We start from the raw sequence: 14493 nt of genomic DNA, 5'->3' as shown, positions 1-14493 counted from the left end.
GAGTGAACATGGAACAATGAATAGGGGCAGTAAACCTAAGGTCTTAAAAATGACTTTCAGGAAGTCTCCGGGAAGTTATGTAATTGTCTACTTCTACTAGTCCACACAGAAGAAACTATGAATAAGCCACATTTCTGAAGCACACATTTGTATGTTCTATTCTAAACCTCAATCTTCTCATCTTTTGTACTTGCTCTTGTTATGTGTTCCTAATGATTCTTACATGAATGGAGTGGTTTTTCTGTACTCCTCCCCACCATTCATTTCACATCTCATTAGGAATTACAATATCAAGTTGGGAAATAGTATTCATGTGCAATTCTCTAATGAGAAGTCAAATGTCTGTCTTTTCCCTTTTTATCTATTTTGAGATATTACCTTACCCTAAGACCCAAGTGGTTACTTGGAATACAGCATTTTGCATTATAGTGCTGGGTATCATACCCAGCATTTGGTAGGCAGCTCTAAATAGCCATGGTGTCATTATAAAATCCATTGGTTTAACTTCCTGTTGTGTGACTAACTCCTAAGAAGGGATTGCATTTTAATGTATGGACTTTAAGTCATCTATGACTTTTGTGAGCGGTTTTTCAAAAATTTTTTGGTCCGTTTCCATGTGGTCTGCTATCAGAGTACCAAGAGTTCAAGGCTTGAGTTTCGTATTGGGAGTTGTCATTAACCTGCATATGTCTGGGGAAATTTTTCTCCATGAAAATATTCTTCAGTTCTTTTCACTTAAATACATCAATTGAGGAAGATGGTGGCATGAGTAGAAGATAGATGTGGACAGGTAACTTGTAATGAGAAACTTAGGTTAAGTGTGGACCCCCAGGCACACCTTTGCTCAGTGGTTCCCCTCAGGAGGTGTGTCCTGTTATGGATAAAGCTGAATTGCATTTCTCTACTTGACCCAAACACTGATGCTGTGCCTCATATTCTGCCAAGGTAGTTGCATACTACTTGGCAACAAGAAAACCTAGCTCTTCTCTGAAAGTCAAGTGCAATTCTCTAATGTGTCAAATGGCAGTAATTACAGGCTCTCCTGGAGGAATCAGAAAGTCTTTATCTGAATGTGGGTGTTGGAACTGGCCTCAGGCGCAGTGAAAACCCAGACACTTACAGCCAGGAGGGACCATGAAGAGCTAGGGTTGTGACGTGTGTGTGGAGATTTGGCTTTGGCTATAGTCTGTTTGGACTGATTTAACATTGGGACAGAAAAAACACTCAATTTCTTCCCACCTTGGTCTCATTTTTTTGTACATATATTTCTCTCTTCCTTAAGAAGAATTCTTCTCCAGGGCTAATTTAAGCAACAGCAAGTGCACTGAGCATAATTCTTTAGTCTAAAGCAAAGCTCTTCAATTGAAGAATGGCTCATTTAACTTCTGAATACCCTTTTGTACCTGTATTTGCTAAACTTATCTAATTACTATGAAGGCTTTCAGTATGAATCCTTCTTGGGCAGATGAAAGGCTTGTGGAAACAGCCAAAGCTGGCTTGACATTTTTGCTTCCCCTATTTAAACAGGATAACCTTCCAATCCGTGGAGTTGAAATTCATGATATGGCGTTAACTTTTCTGAACAGAGTAGGGTAGGGATGGTGCTTAAAAAAAAATTTTTTTTTAATGCCAACTAACTGCTATGCAGCTGGACCAGGAAGCTTCCTGGCAGTATAATGGTCCTGAGGAGAAATGTGGTCACTGATCAATAAAACCCCAATGTGGGGAAAATAACAGGAGGCCAGTTGTAATATTGAGAATGCTCTTTTCAGCTTCTTTCCCATGTCTTCTAAGTCTGTATGTTTGTTTGTGTGTGGCAGCTCTCTATTTTCTCACACAAAAGTTCAGTAGAGTAACTGTTCTCACTAATTGCTGATGGGCCAAATTGCTGGTGCTCACAAGGAGATTCTGGTGACAGGTAATTAAGTAAGTAGTTGAAAGTGTCAGGAGAGAAAAATGACATCTTCACCTCACCAGGTTCATTTTTTAAACTGTATTAGTTGGGCTTGTTCTTTTTACCCTCGTTCACATCAATGAGAAAAATCTAGAGAAACTGAAAAGAAAATTTCCCTTGACTCCAGACTTTCTTTGCCCTTGACTTAGTTCTTAGATAAAAAGGGTACAGAGATGCTCTGGGGAAGCCACCAGTGCAGGAATCCCTAAGACTTTTTCTCTCTAGGACTGCCCATAGCCTCTGCTGAGCAGTTTTTTTCATAATAAGTGGTGCTTTCTTAGACCACTTCTTTTATGCAGTGGAAGTGGTGATTAGGGGGATGTATGTACTCCAGAACAGTGAAGGAACACACTAACAATGAAGTCCTCAAAAATTCAGAATAAATAAAATGACTTGGTGGGGGTGCTATGGGAGTTTTAGATTTAAAGGGAATCCTTCTGTGATTTTTTTTTTTAGTAAAATATTGAATCTTTTTTTGAAGCAAATTATCACATCCCAATTTATACTGTATAAATCTGGAGTGCCACATGGAGATTTGACTTTAACTGGAACATGCCTTCATTAAGCTTGTTCAAAGCCAATTCCTCTCCTTCCCTGGTTAGAAAGGAAACTCCATGAAAGCAAAGTCCTTGCTGTTTTATGGACTTCACTGATGCTTGAGAACACATCGTAGGTACCCTCTAAATATTTGTTGAATCAATGGGACAAATGGGGAGCCAGACACAGAGCTAATATTCTACAATGTGATCAAAGAAACAACATCCAGAATTCCTTGTTAGTGCTAATTTTTAAAAGAGACCTATTTGGGTTAAAATGAAAGAATTTGGTTGGAGATCTTAACATAAGAGCTGAGTACGAATTTTACCTTAATGTAATTTCTCTAGACCAGTGGAATCCTTTATACATTTATGTAGGCCACAAACAGTATCTACACAGAGAACTGACCTGTGGCCGGCTACCTGGGGATATTGGATCACTCATTCTGGTTGGCTTCCTTTTTCTGTGTCAGGACATGGTTGTAAATTCATGCACAGGTCATGAACTGTCAGCATGTGCATTTATAGCACTTCTCGTTCCATGCCATGACCTTTCCTTGAGAGAGTTTAAATGGGAACTGATATGGGGTAGGGGTAGGTGGAACACCATTAAATGGAAACATGGTCCTGCCGTATCTGTTACTTACAGTAAAGCTGGGGATGCAGGCCCCCATAACATGACTTTCTTGTTCATGTTATATTTGGGGAAAACCAGAGCCACATGTTTGAGTGGCACCTTCTGAGCTCCTGTTTCCAAATTCAAACTGAGCTGACACGTGGTATACATGATTTCAACTCAGGAGCAGATTTCACTTAATCCACAGGGCATCTGAGTTACATGAGTACAAAATGAGAAACAGACGTGACTGCAGGTGCTTTCTGCCTGCTCTTGTATAACTAACTCAAAGGTGTCTTTGATTTCAATAAGAAATTTGGCAGGGAGCTTGTCCATAAAGCAGTTAAATTGCATTGGTTTTTGGTAAAAGGGCTTCTCTCTCCTCCCACCTCACTCTTACCACACACGTTCAAACACACATATAATTCCCATTAGAAAGAGCAGAATGACTGTGTTAAAAATAAAATTTAAATTAAAGGCCAACCTCAGTAACCTGTAAATTTTCCATTTTCCCTGTAAATGGCCATTGGTTTTCTTGCTCTGGATAGCCTGATTTTAAATAGGTAATAATTACTCAATAGTCCGGAATGGTTCCAAATCTATCGTGTAAATAATATGGCTTTTAAATATATTAATGAATAAATATTTAACCAAAAAACCAAAGCAACTTCAAAGAAGTCAGTCAACTCCAACAGGGACATAACACATTTTTAAAAAATTGCCTAAATAAGGATTTGTTCAATAGACCATAACCATCTGTGGCTCAGTAAAGAGTGTGCTACCTTTGTGCTTGGAAATATTTCTAGCAAAATCCTCATTTCCTGGACCAAAGTTCTATGTGATTGATACGAAACTCTGCCCTATTGTTGCCTCACAGGCTATGACCTTGGGAAAGACTCTTCTTGTGTTCTCGAGCTTTAGCATTTAGAAGGTGCTCAGTAAATGTTTAATAGTGATAATGATGAAGAAGGCTCAATTTGGGGTTTTGGTGGGCTCAGTAAATGTTTAATAGTGATAATGATGAAGAAGGCTCAATTTGGGGTTTGGTGGGCTGAATGTGAATATCATTCACAGCAATGTGGCCTATTTTGGCTATCTGTGGGAAGCTGAGAAATCTGTTTCACCTTTTTAGCATAGGCTTGTTGACCTTGGGCAAGACACATTATGTCTCTGGCCTTTGGTTTCCTTGTCTGCAAAATGAGGGGATGGTCTGTTTCACCTCCAAGGTCCCCGCCCCCCACCCCAGTTATAATTTAGGGTATGATTCTGTGGGAAGTTTGGGTTTTACTGTGTGCATTAAGAATTTTATACAGAGTAATCCACAACTTAAATTTTTCCATAGCTTAAAGCTGCTATGCTTATTATAGATACTTTTCTGACTTAGATACCCTGAACCAACTTTGTCTAAGTTTGGTTTCACCAGTTGTGCACTGCACAACTCCAGGGGGCACCATTCACATAGACTATGAAGTGAATGGCACCTCACCCCCCAAGTTATGCAACGTTGCTCTTCTGCCTTAAATATACAATATATTTTCTTTCTGGCTAGTGAACAGATTCATGTTGTTAGATTTTTTTTTTAACGCCTATGTTTGTTGGAATTCTGCCAACTTCTTCCTTCAGACTCCTTTTCCAAGAAGACTTTCTGCCTGATTCTCTTTGCAAGCCTTGATTAGAATGAAACCAACGTCTAGTTTAAAAGGTAATCATTCTCGGTCAGATGGGCTCTCAGAAAAGATCCAGGACTGGGACACCAATTTTTTGCCTCCTTTCTGGCATTGTGCATGTAGAGTAGGACGGTATCAGATGGCAATAGAACATAGGTTTTTGGCAGCTTGGGAGCTAGGTAGCTTTTATATTTTGTATGTTTTCAGTATAAAAAGGAGTCAGCAATAGATTTTTGTTTCTTGGAACTCTGCCCAGTGATTTGGCTAATAGGACTATTCTGTCTTGCATTGTGAAGAGAGTTTGATCTTGAACCAGGGATGATCCCGCTCCTAAGAGGGCTTCAGCTTGGTGGCCTGGGGAAGGCACAAGTGGAATAATTGCTGCTCTGTGCTACACTCAGAAGAGGGAAAGCTCACTGGGGTTTGCTCAAGCCCGTCCTCTCCCTTGTGGGGAGCAGAACTGGACTCTTTAAAAAAACATTATTGCTTAAAAATAACAAGTAGGACCTGAAGTTGTTTTCAGCTAATGGGTAAAAACTAGCTCTTTCTTACCGAAGGCAAATTAATGTTTAAAGCCTGGATTCTGGGCTTCAAAATGTTCTTACTAACTTGCTGGAGTTTTTACCACCTGCTACTCATGAGAGTTCCTTTTTGCCAACTGTATTCCCCTCTAGAACTTGCTTTACTTTGCTGGCAAGACTTCCAGCTCTAGACACATAGCTCTAGGGTGTGCCGTGTGCACAAGACAGAGTTGACTTCCCCCTGCCTGTTCAGACCGTTTAACTCGAATGATGAGAGTATGTGGGGTTGAAAGTTAGACCTGTCTTACAAGCCGGCTGTATACACAAACTTCTAAGAAATGAGTAGGCCAGTGCCTAGTGGTCCACATCATCATTGCAATACTTATTCCAAAGCACGGAGACAGAATTCTGACTAGTTAATCTCTTCTGACATTTACATGTTGCCCTTGACTAATGTGTCAGTAATAATAATGGAATTTTATAACCCCAGCAACGATACCTTTTACTGAGACCCTGTTTTGTATGGGCCACTGGGTTATCACTAATCCTTACCCAGATCTGAGAGGTCCTGATATTATTATCCTACTTTATAGAAGAAGATGTTGAATCTCAGAGAGGGAGAAGGCATTTGATCAAGGCAGGGTCAGGCTTCAAGGCCAAGAGTAGAGCCTGGCTCCATCCTTCAAGCCATGTTGTGATCCCATCCCTCATCCCTGTTGGAAATGCAAGCTTTCCTGCCACCTTCTCCCATGTGACCTTCTCTTCTTGGCCCAGCCCCATTCTCTAGTCTCAGGCCATTTCGTGGGTATGCTGTTGGCCTCTTCCAATTGCCTTGAGGATTCTTCCTTCTTTCCACAAGGTTCCTTTCCTTGGCCACTTTCTGGTTATGTGATCTTGAGAAAGTTACTTAGTTCTCTGGCCTGAAGTTTCCTCATCTATGGAATGTATACAGAATTGTATATATCTCATTATAGGTTTTTTCAAGGCTTAAATGTGATAAAGTCTGGGACACCTTTGGCACAGTCCTTGACACATAGTAGGGCCCCAGGCACTCAAATCTTGTAGAACTGGTGCCACATACATTCCAATGCCTGCCACTTAGCGTCTCCCCCACTGTACTACCGCCCCTCTGCACTGCTCATGCACTAATTCACATTTTCATGGCTTAGTGCTTCCGTGTATTGCAGCTGGTCCTCACTTTTCCTTTTACAATCTATCCCACACACTTCAGAAAAATTAACTTTACCAAAGCAAAGCTCTGGTCACATCACTTTTCTTCTCTGAAACCTTTGATGACATCCACCTGCCCATTAACTTAGGCAAACATCATGTGGTAGCATCCTAACTGAAATGTCAAGATGTGTCTCTTCTTACTGCCTAAATGGACCCTCACTAGATTCAAGTTTATCCTAGATCACATCTTCCCTGACATCTTTTCTTTTCACGGAAGCTGCCACACCGACAGCCCTTGCTGAGCAACACATATGAGCACAGCTGGTTGGATCGGAGTCTGACCCAGCTCTAAAAGATGGACTTGTCCAGTTAGATTTTGTCTTGGTAATATCAAATAAAACCTAGGAAGAATTGTTCAGCTAACAGAAGGAACCGAAACCAAAAAATCATGAGAAAGACCTATGGGAACATGCAAAACTAAAGCCATGTAAATACAGATGAAATAAAGGGGAAGCAGAAATGATAAGCAAATAGAGTTAGCATGGTTTAGCACATGTTGACCCTCAGTAAATATTTGATGAAGGAATGAATATAAGTGCCATTTGGAACAGGAGAGGAAGAAGCAGATATACAGAGAGTGTTTTAATAGTGTTAATGGCAGACCAAATGGAGGACCCCCTAAAGGGAGCTCTTCAGGACCACATTGGATCCAGACCCCCCTTCAGCTTTGGTCTCTGTGAGGCTCAGGCCCTACCATGGCTTATGTTTTTGGATTTCAGAGACATTGTCCTTTGTCATTCCATGTGTGTCCCCACAAAAATTCCCTTCCTTGAACTGGCCTGAGTTGATTTCTGTTTCTAATAAGCCAAAAGGCAGGAATGAAGCACCACTGGAATGGGAAAAGCATAGATTCTACTAATGGCTCTGTTGCTGTTTCTTAGCATCCGTTAGTCTGTGTGTATTGAGTGCCTGTTCTGGGACGCCTGGGTGGCTCAGGTGGTTAGGCGTCTGCCTTGGGCTCAGGTCGTGATCTCAGGGTCTTGGGATCGAGCCCTGCATTGGGCTCCCTGTTCATCGGGAAGCCTGCTTCTCCCTCTCCCTCTGCCTGCCACTCCCCCTACTTATATTCTCTCTGTCAAATAAATAAGTAAAATCTTTAAAAAAAAAAATCGAATTCCTGTTCCGAGTCTGGCATTTTTCAGGAGTAGGGGATATGGTGGTGACCAAGAAAATCTGCTCTCTAGATGTTTACATTCTGTAAGGGTGATAGGCAGTATGCATGCAGACTGAAGAGTGAAATAATTTCAGCCACAGATAAGTGCTGTGAAGAACAGGGGAATGTCAGGGAGAGTGACTGTGGGGCTGCTCTAGCCAGTGATTGACTTTCTGAGCTGAGACCTAACGGAGGATGGAGGAGAAAGTGGTAGCCATGTAAAGGTCTGTGGGGAGAACAATCTGAGCAGAAGGAATTACAGAGCAGAGACAGAGCCAGGAATGTGAACAGTCTGTTCAGGGAACAAAGATGGCCAGTCTGACTGGACTGAGTGAAAAAGGAGCGGAGGGAGCAGGAGGTGGGGATGGGTTGGGAGGATTGGACTGCATGAAAGCGTGGGGAGGAGTTTAGGCTTCATTTTAAGTGGAAAGGGGTATGAGATGATGTGTTTATGCATTAGAAAATGATTCTGATTGCTATTTTAGTATATGTACTGGAAAGGGAAAGAGTACAAGGAGGGAGGACAATTCAGAGCTATTAAAATAAAATAAGCAGGAGTTGACTGTAGGGTCAACTAGGGCCATAGTTGTGGATGTTATGGAAAAGAGAAAAGAGTTGAATTAGTGCTTTATTTTTTGAGATTGAGCTAGTACCTCCATTTAGGATGAATGCTGACTTAGATATGGGGTATATGAGACATGGAGCACTGAAGGATCATGGCCAGGTTTTGGACCTGAGCAACTATGGGGTGCTGGTACAGTACCCTGAGATGGAGAAAGTGTTGGGCAGGGAGATAGGATGGGGGAGGTTTGTGGTAGAAAAGCAACAGTGTGGTGGAGAGGTCTGGGCTGAGAGTTACTAACATGCAGTGGCATTTAAACTTGTAAGACTGGGTGAGCTTTCTTGAGAGAAAAAATCTGGGATAAAGAGAAGAGGAGGGCCACAGACAGAGTGCTGGGCATTCTGGCCGACCTCAGGCTGGTCACTTCGTGTTTTTGGATCTTAATTTCCTCTTAAAATGAGGGACATGGACTAGATCTCTAAGCTGCCCCCTCTCACTGTAACATTCTTAGGCTCTATAGTGGAAACAAGGACGAATACATAGATCATCTGAATTTGAACTTAAAAATTACATATTGTTAAAGGCAAACACATTTGACAATGGCTTCTCTAGCCAAACAGCATCCTGCCATAAGGTCAGGCTCACTTGGTTGTGAGAAGCTGATTATTATTATGTTCTTTGCTCAGGCAACGGCATGAAAAAGTTACTTATGGCAAGTCACTAGTTTTGTGCTGAAATCAATTATTGGGTGTGGGGGGCAAAGGTTGCCGTTATAAAGTGGAGACTCTTCCCACCTGTTACCTTGGGGTCTCAGTTGCCTAATTATTTGCATATTATCTGTGTTTCATAAAGGGAGTCTGCCCAGCAAGAACAGCTTGTGCTGACTGTAGCACCATTTGTTGATCTGGCTTGTTGGCCTGTGCTGAACAAATGCCAAAGAACTAGCAGCAGAGGAATTCCAGCTCAAAGGTATCTGTTATGAGGAGTGGAGTTGCTGATAGGATGCGTGCCTTCTTGCTTCTCCACAGAGAGAGCTCTAGCTCTGGCTTTGTGATCTGCGAGCGGCGCATGGACAGGAGCTTAAATGGACATAGAGCCCAACTCGGGTTGAGGAGTGAGGGTGAGAGGAGCAATTAATCTTGGGACTGGTGCAAAAACTAATAACAGCAGGCTCTGACATTCTGCGATTACTCAAAGAGCCCAAAGCACTCCATAAACATGGAATCATTTATTCATGTCTCCCTATTTTTCCTGCAAGACAGCTCAGCGTTGTCTTCCCTTCCTCCTACTTCTGTGACTTGCGGGGGGTGGCGGGTGCACACTGAATCACAGAGCTTAACTTACCTCCAATCCCACCACACATTGGTTACCATTTACAGGATATGAACATCTCAATGCAAGTGTTGTCAGCCACCTTGCTCAGTATTTCCCAATCTAATAAAAATCGTCCCAGTTACCTAGAAGACTTGGTAGAACTTGGTAGATAGGCAAAAAGCATTTATGAGCTACAAAAGTGTTTGGCTGTCAGCCTGATTTTCCACCCTAGCTAAGACTTACTGGAGTCACTTACATGGCTAAGTTGGAGTCACATGACAGGTGACTTCCTAGCATTGTGCTAACGATGAAAACTGTAAGGCATTTCTTTTCTCAGGATCCATATGCCTTCCATTTCAACGTGATGTAGCGCACTGATCTTACCAAAAAAATCTGGGACCTACTCCTGACCAGTTAAGTCAGACTCTCTGGGGATGGGACTTGGTCCCTCATTGTCTTTAAAAGTTTCCCGGTTGGCTCTCCTGTGTGGCCAGGGCTGACAACCATAGCTGGAGAAGAACGGACATGGATTCTCCACTTGTTTGCTGCAAGCATGCCAAGCAACTTCTCTGTACTTCGTTTTCCTCATAAACTGAAGATAGTAATACTTACCGCATGGGGTTGTTGGCAAGATTGAGTGCAATGAAAACAAAGTACCTTATGGCGGTGGGTACATAGGGTTTACTCAAAAAAGTCAACTCCCTGCTTTCCTTTACCTTGGCCATTGTGGAAATAGTTTCCATCTGTAGTGTAACCAGAATGTTTATTGTTTTTTTTAAATTGAAGTATAATTGACGTTTGACATTGTATTAATTTCAGGGGTACAACATAATGATTCGATATTTTATATATTATGAAATGATCCTCAGAATAAATGTAGTTAAACAGAGTTCTGTAATAGGATAGAAATTCTATATGCCATTGTCAATTAAAACACTAGAACACAAGGGGACCCAAACCTCTAGCTTTGGTTTACTTGAAATTAGTAAAGCCAAGTGGGTAGTTGGTATTGCCAGGAAGCCTCAGGTTTAGCTATTGTAAAAGGCAGGTTCTTTTGTTTCTAACTGGTTCTTGATTGTCCATTTCATGAAGCAGGATGAAAGCCCACAGCAGAAGGGATGTGCCCTCTCCTAGATGGGCAGGGCCAGTAGGGTGCGTACGTCCCTGGAGGGCTCACCGACGAGGGTGGTCCAGGGCGGGTGAAGGGGAAATGATGGCTCTTGTCTTCTCTGAAGCTGGGTCTGCCCCACTTTCCCGACCAGGCTGGGGGCCCGGGAGAGGCTACACCTCCATGCCCCTCTCCTCACAGAGGGGAGCAGCAGGCACAGAAATGGGAAGCCTGCCTTGGGTTGTGTTAGTGAGGGTCACTGTGTTCCACAGGTGATCCTAACACAGTTTCCTCCTGCACCTGCTATGGGGGGGGGCGGGCAAGTGGATTTAGTTTTGGGCAGGAGCCATGGCACTGTCATGGTTTTACTTGGAGCTCCTAGAGTTCTGCATGGGTTCTGGGATCATGCCTCGAGTAGCAGGGCACAGCTATAGTCAAGCTCTTCAAGCTGTCTACCAAGTGCAACGCTAAGGCAATTCCCCATCCATCCATCCATCCATCCATCCATCCATCCATCCATCCCTCCACCTATCCCTCCATCCATCCCTCCATCTATCCCTCCATCCCTCACTCCATCCTTCCCACCAACCCTCCAGCATGTATTGGGCATCTGCTATGTGCCTGGCACTGCTGAAGGTCCATGGATGGGAAGACACAGCACTGCTGTCAAAGATCTCAGGGTTGTTGAGAGAGACTAACCATAGGCAGATACTGGTTGGTTAGTGGACTACCATCTGGTGAGATAAGAATGATCACAGTTAGGAACAGGATATGTTGTGATTCTGAATTTTATGGCTAGAGCCCTGGGTCAGGGTGGGGGGAAAGGCGCACTTCTGAGGATTTTCCCGAGGCTAATCAATGCCCTGGGACAACTGACTCACCTCAGAGACCAGTTGCTTTGAGAGGGACCCAGTGGGGGCTTGAAGGGTTGGGGCTTGTGGCAACTCCTGGGTGGAGGACTGCTGTTGTCCACCTGTCTCCCAGGGAAGGGCTGGAGTGACAGCAGAGGGTTGCTGTCTTGTGTCTCATTACCCAGGCTGCCTTCCCAGGGAAAAAGCCAGAAGACTCACCCATGCCATTTTACTATTTCGGAAGGAGAGAGGCTACAAGTGCAGGGACGATGGTGGAGGCTGCTTTCAGGGTTATATTTAGAGATTGACTCCTACATTCAAATGGAATCCTAAGCAGCCTTTCAGGTGGGTGGAGCAGTTGCTTGGCTGGGCAATCTTTCTTCGGATACTGGGAACAGGACCTAAACCTTGGTCAAGGAGGATCTTAAGTTTGTCAGCAGAAGGAAATGCAAGAAGGTATACTTTCTGAGCTTAAATAAACCCCCAGCCTCCACTCCAGCTGGAGCAGATTAAAATTTGTGTCCCCTTGGCATTTCCTGAGGAAACAATATTTTTCTTTCTCCCCAAAATGACAGGTTTCTGGTTCTGTAATGAGGCATTAAGATTTGGGAATAAAGGAAGATGGACTTAAAATTCATTTTGATTGAAGCCAAACTTGGTCTGATGCTTATTTACAATGACCTTAGATAATTTTTCCTCATTACTCAGTGTATTATGTTTGCATGGTGTAGGGGTTCTGGAAAAAAAAAATTACTTGCTCAAGATATGACTGAGATATGGTCACTTGTCATTGTAGTTTGGGCTAGTTCAACTTCTCTTGAGTATAGAATTACAGATGGGGATGGGTACAAGATGAGAGGCAAAGTAAGGTGAGAGCCCACATTCCACTTTCCTCTTGTAAGGGGGCTCCAGAGTGACCCAACGCCCTTTTTCCTCCTGTTACCTGGGCCCTTGTTCCTCTTTGGTCTAAAGACTCTTGGCTCACACAGTCCCATTACCCATCCCCTCATGCACATCTTCACTGATCAGCACCAAGCGGAAAAATTAATTTATGTTGTTTGTGTGTGGCTACTCCTCTTGTGCTTGGCAGAGATTCTCTGGGAGAAAATGCAGAGGGGAGAATGCTTCCTTAGAACCACCATCTCATTTAGTGAACAGCCTCAGCCAGGGATCTGTGCAACCCCACACTCCTTCCTTAAAGTCATCTTGTGAGTTTCTAGTTGTTGTACCCTAAAAGCAATTTTGCTGTTAACATAAGAGCCCCCAATGTATTCTCTATTCTGTTATGTAGAAGTCGGACAATCGATATCAAGAAACAAAGATAACATGAAAGCCAAATGTTTCTGGCACATGGCTGGTCACAAACACCTTGCCTCTCTCCATGTCCCTATTTCCTGTCTTCTGTCCCACCAGTTAAACAGAATTCATCTGCTTTTCCTCGACAGAGCTAGTGCTGCCAACACCATTTCTTCCACATTGAATTATTTATTCATTCAACAAACATTTAAGCCAATACTTCCTATGTATCAGGGATATGAGGATGGAAGAGATCTGGCTCTGTTTTCAAGAAGCCTGTAGTCTAGTGGAAATACACACATGCAGAACTGGTATATCTTATAGGGGCTGGTGTGGGTGGAGGCGTAGGTGTATACAACATGGTGGTAACATGGAGTGAAGTGAGTATGAGTTGCCGGGGATACGGGAGCCAGGGAAGTTACCCTGAGGATTAGGGAATAACTAGGGGTTTTCTAGGAAGATGAGAGAGAACAGAAGGAACAGTATGTACGAGGGCTTAGAGCCATAAAAGAGGATGGCAATTTCTGGGACTGGTGAGTAGCTACATGTGGCTGGAGCCTAGGTTCCATGGGGGAGATGGCACATGGGGTTTGGCCTCTAGAGCCCCTGGGCTTGCTTAGGAAGCTGAGGAATTTCAGAGAGATTTTGACTGATGTACATAGACTGATAGAAGAGTTGACATCCTCCTACTACTCTGTAGTGGATGCTGTAGAGTGTCCCCTGATCCTAGGCACTTGTTCCCCCAACCCCCAACTCCAACAAGCTGTTGGGTGTATTATTGCCTGTGGATGTCTCACAGCTGAGTCCTTCCCAGAAAAGTGGCTGAAGAGAGCTGCTTGTATAAGACCCTGAGGGCACATAAAGGCTTAGCTTCAGCTTGGGACAGCTCGGAAGGGGCATCCCAGGCCCATGGGGATCCACTGACACCTTTGTTGTGACCACATCACAGCTCAGCTCCTCCTTTTGCCTAATTTTACTTCCTTTCCTCCCTGTCTGCCAAAGTCCAAAGAGCCCCATACAGTGAGCCACATGCTGACAGATGCCCATTTCAGAGTCTGGTTGCAGGGATCTCAGACTGCAACATCCTTCACCCATCTGGGTGAAGTGAGTTAGTGGCTTCTCCCTCCTCTCTTGGGTCACCCTCCAAGTCTTCATGGCAGAACAGTGGTTGGGACTTTGGCACACCATGTTTTGCAAAGCTTCTGATTCTTACTGTAACCCAAAATCTTTCTCTGGGCACTTAAAATTTTTTATTTTTTAAATTCAAATGTAATTAACATACAGTGTTGTATTAATCTCAGGTGTACAACATAGTGATTCAACAATTCTATACATCATTCCTCAGTGCTTATCAAGGCAAGTCTACTCTTGATCCTCTTTATCTGTTTTACCTAGCCCCCTCTCCAGGCTCTTTTGAAGACGTGTGAAAGCACACGTGGGCCTTCACTGACCACCCCTTTCTTCCAGTGTATGGCAAGAACGTATGGAGGTTCTTCCCACATGAAAAAGGGAACCTTTGCTGCAGTGACCAGTCAGATCTATGGTTTTGTGGGATTCCACTGGGAAATTGTGACCTGGTTTATTTGCTTAGCATCTTTCTTTGCTCTTAATCAATTCAAAGGGAATATCTGACTTCATATTTACAAAAGGTCATACAACTTAGAATTTTAAAAAAATAGGCA

The sequence above is a fragment of the Mirounga angustirostris genome, unplaced genomic scaffold (assembly GCF_029215605.1).
Source record: "Mirounga angustirostris isolate CCGP_5_RB_7025 unplaced genomic scaffold, mMirAng1.0.hap1 SCAF_7, whole genome shotgun sequence".
In the NCBI taxonomy this organism is placed as follows: domain Eukaryota; kingdom Metazoa; phylum Chordata; class Mammalia; order Carnivora; family Phocidae; genus Mirounga; species Mirounga angustirostris.
Note: the sequence above shows the minus strand (reverse complement) of the source record.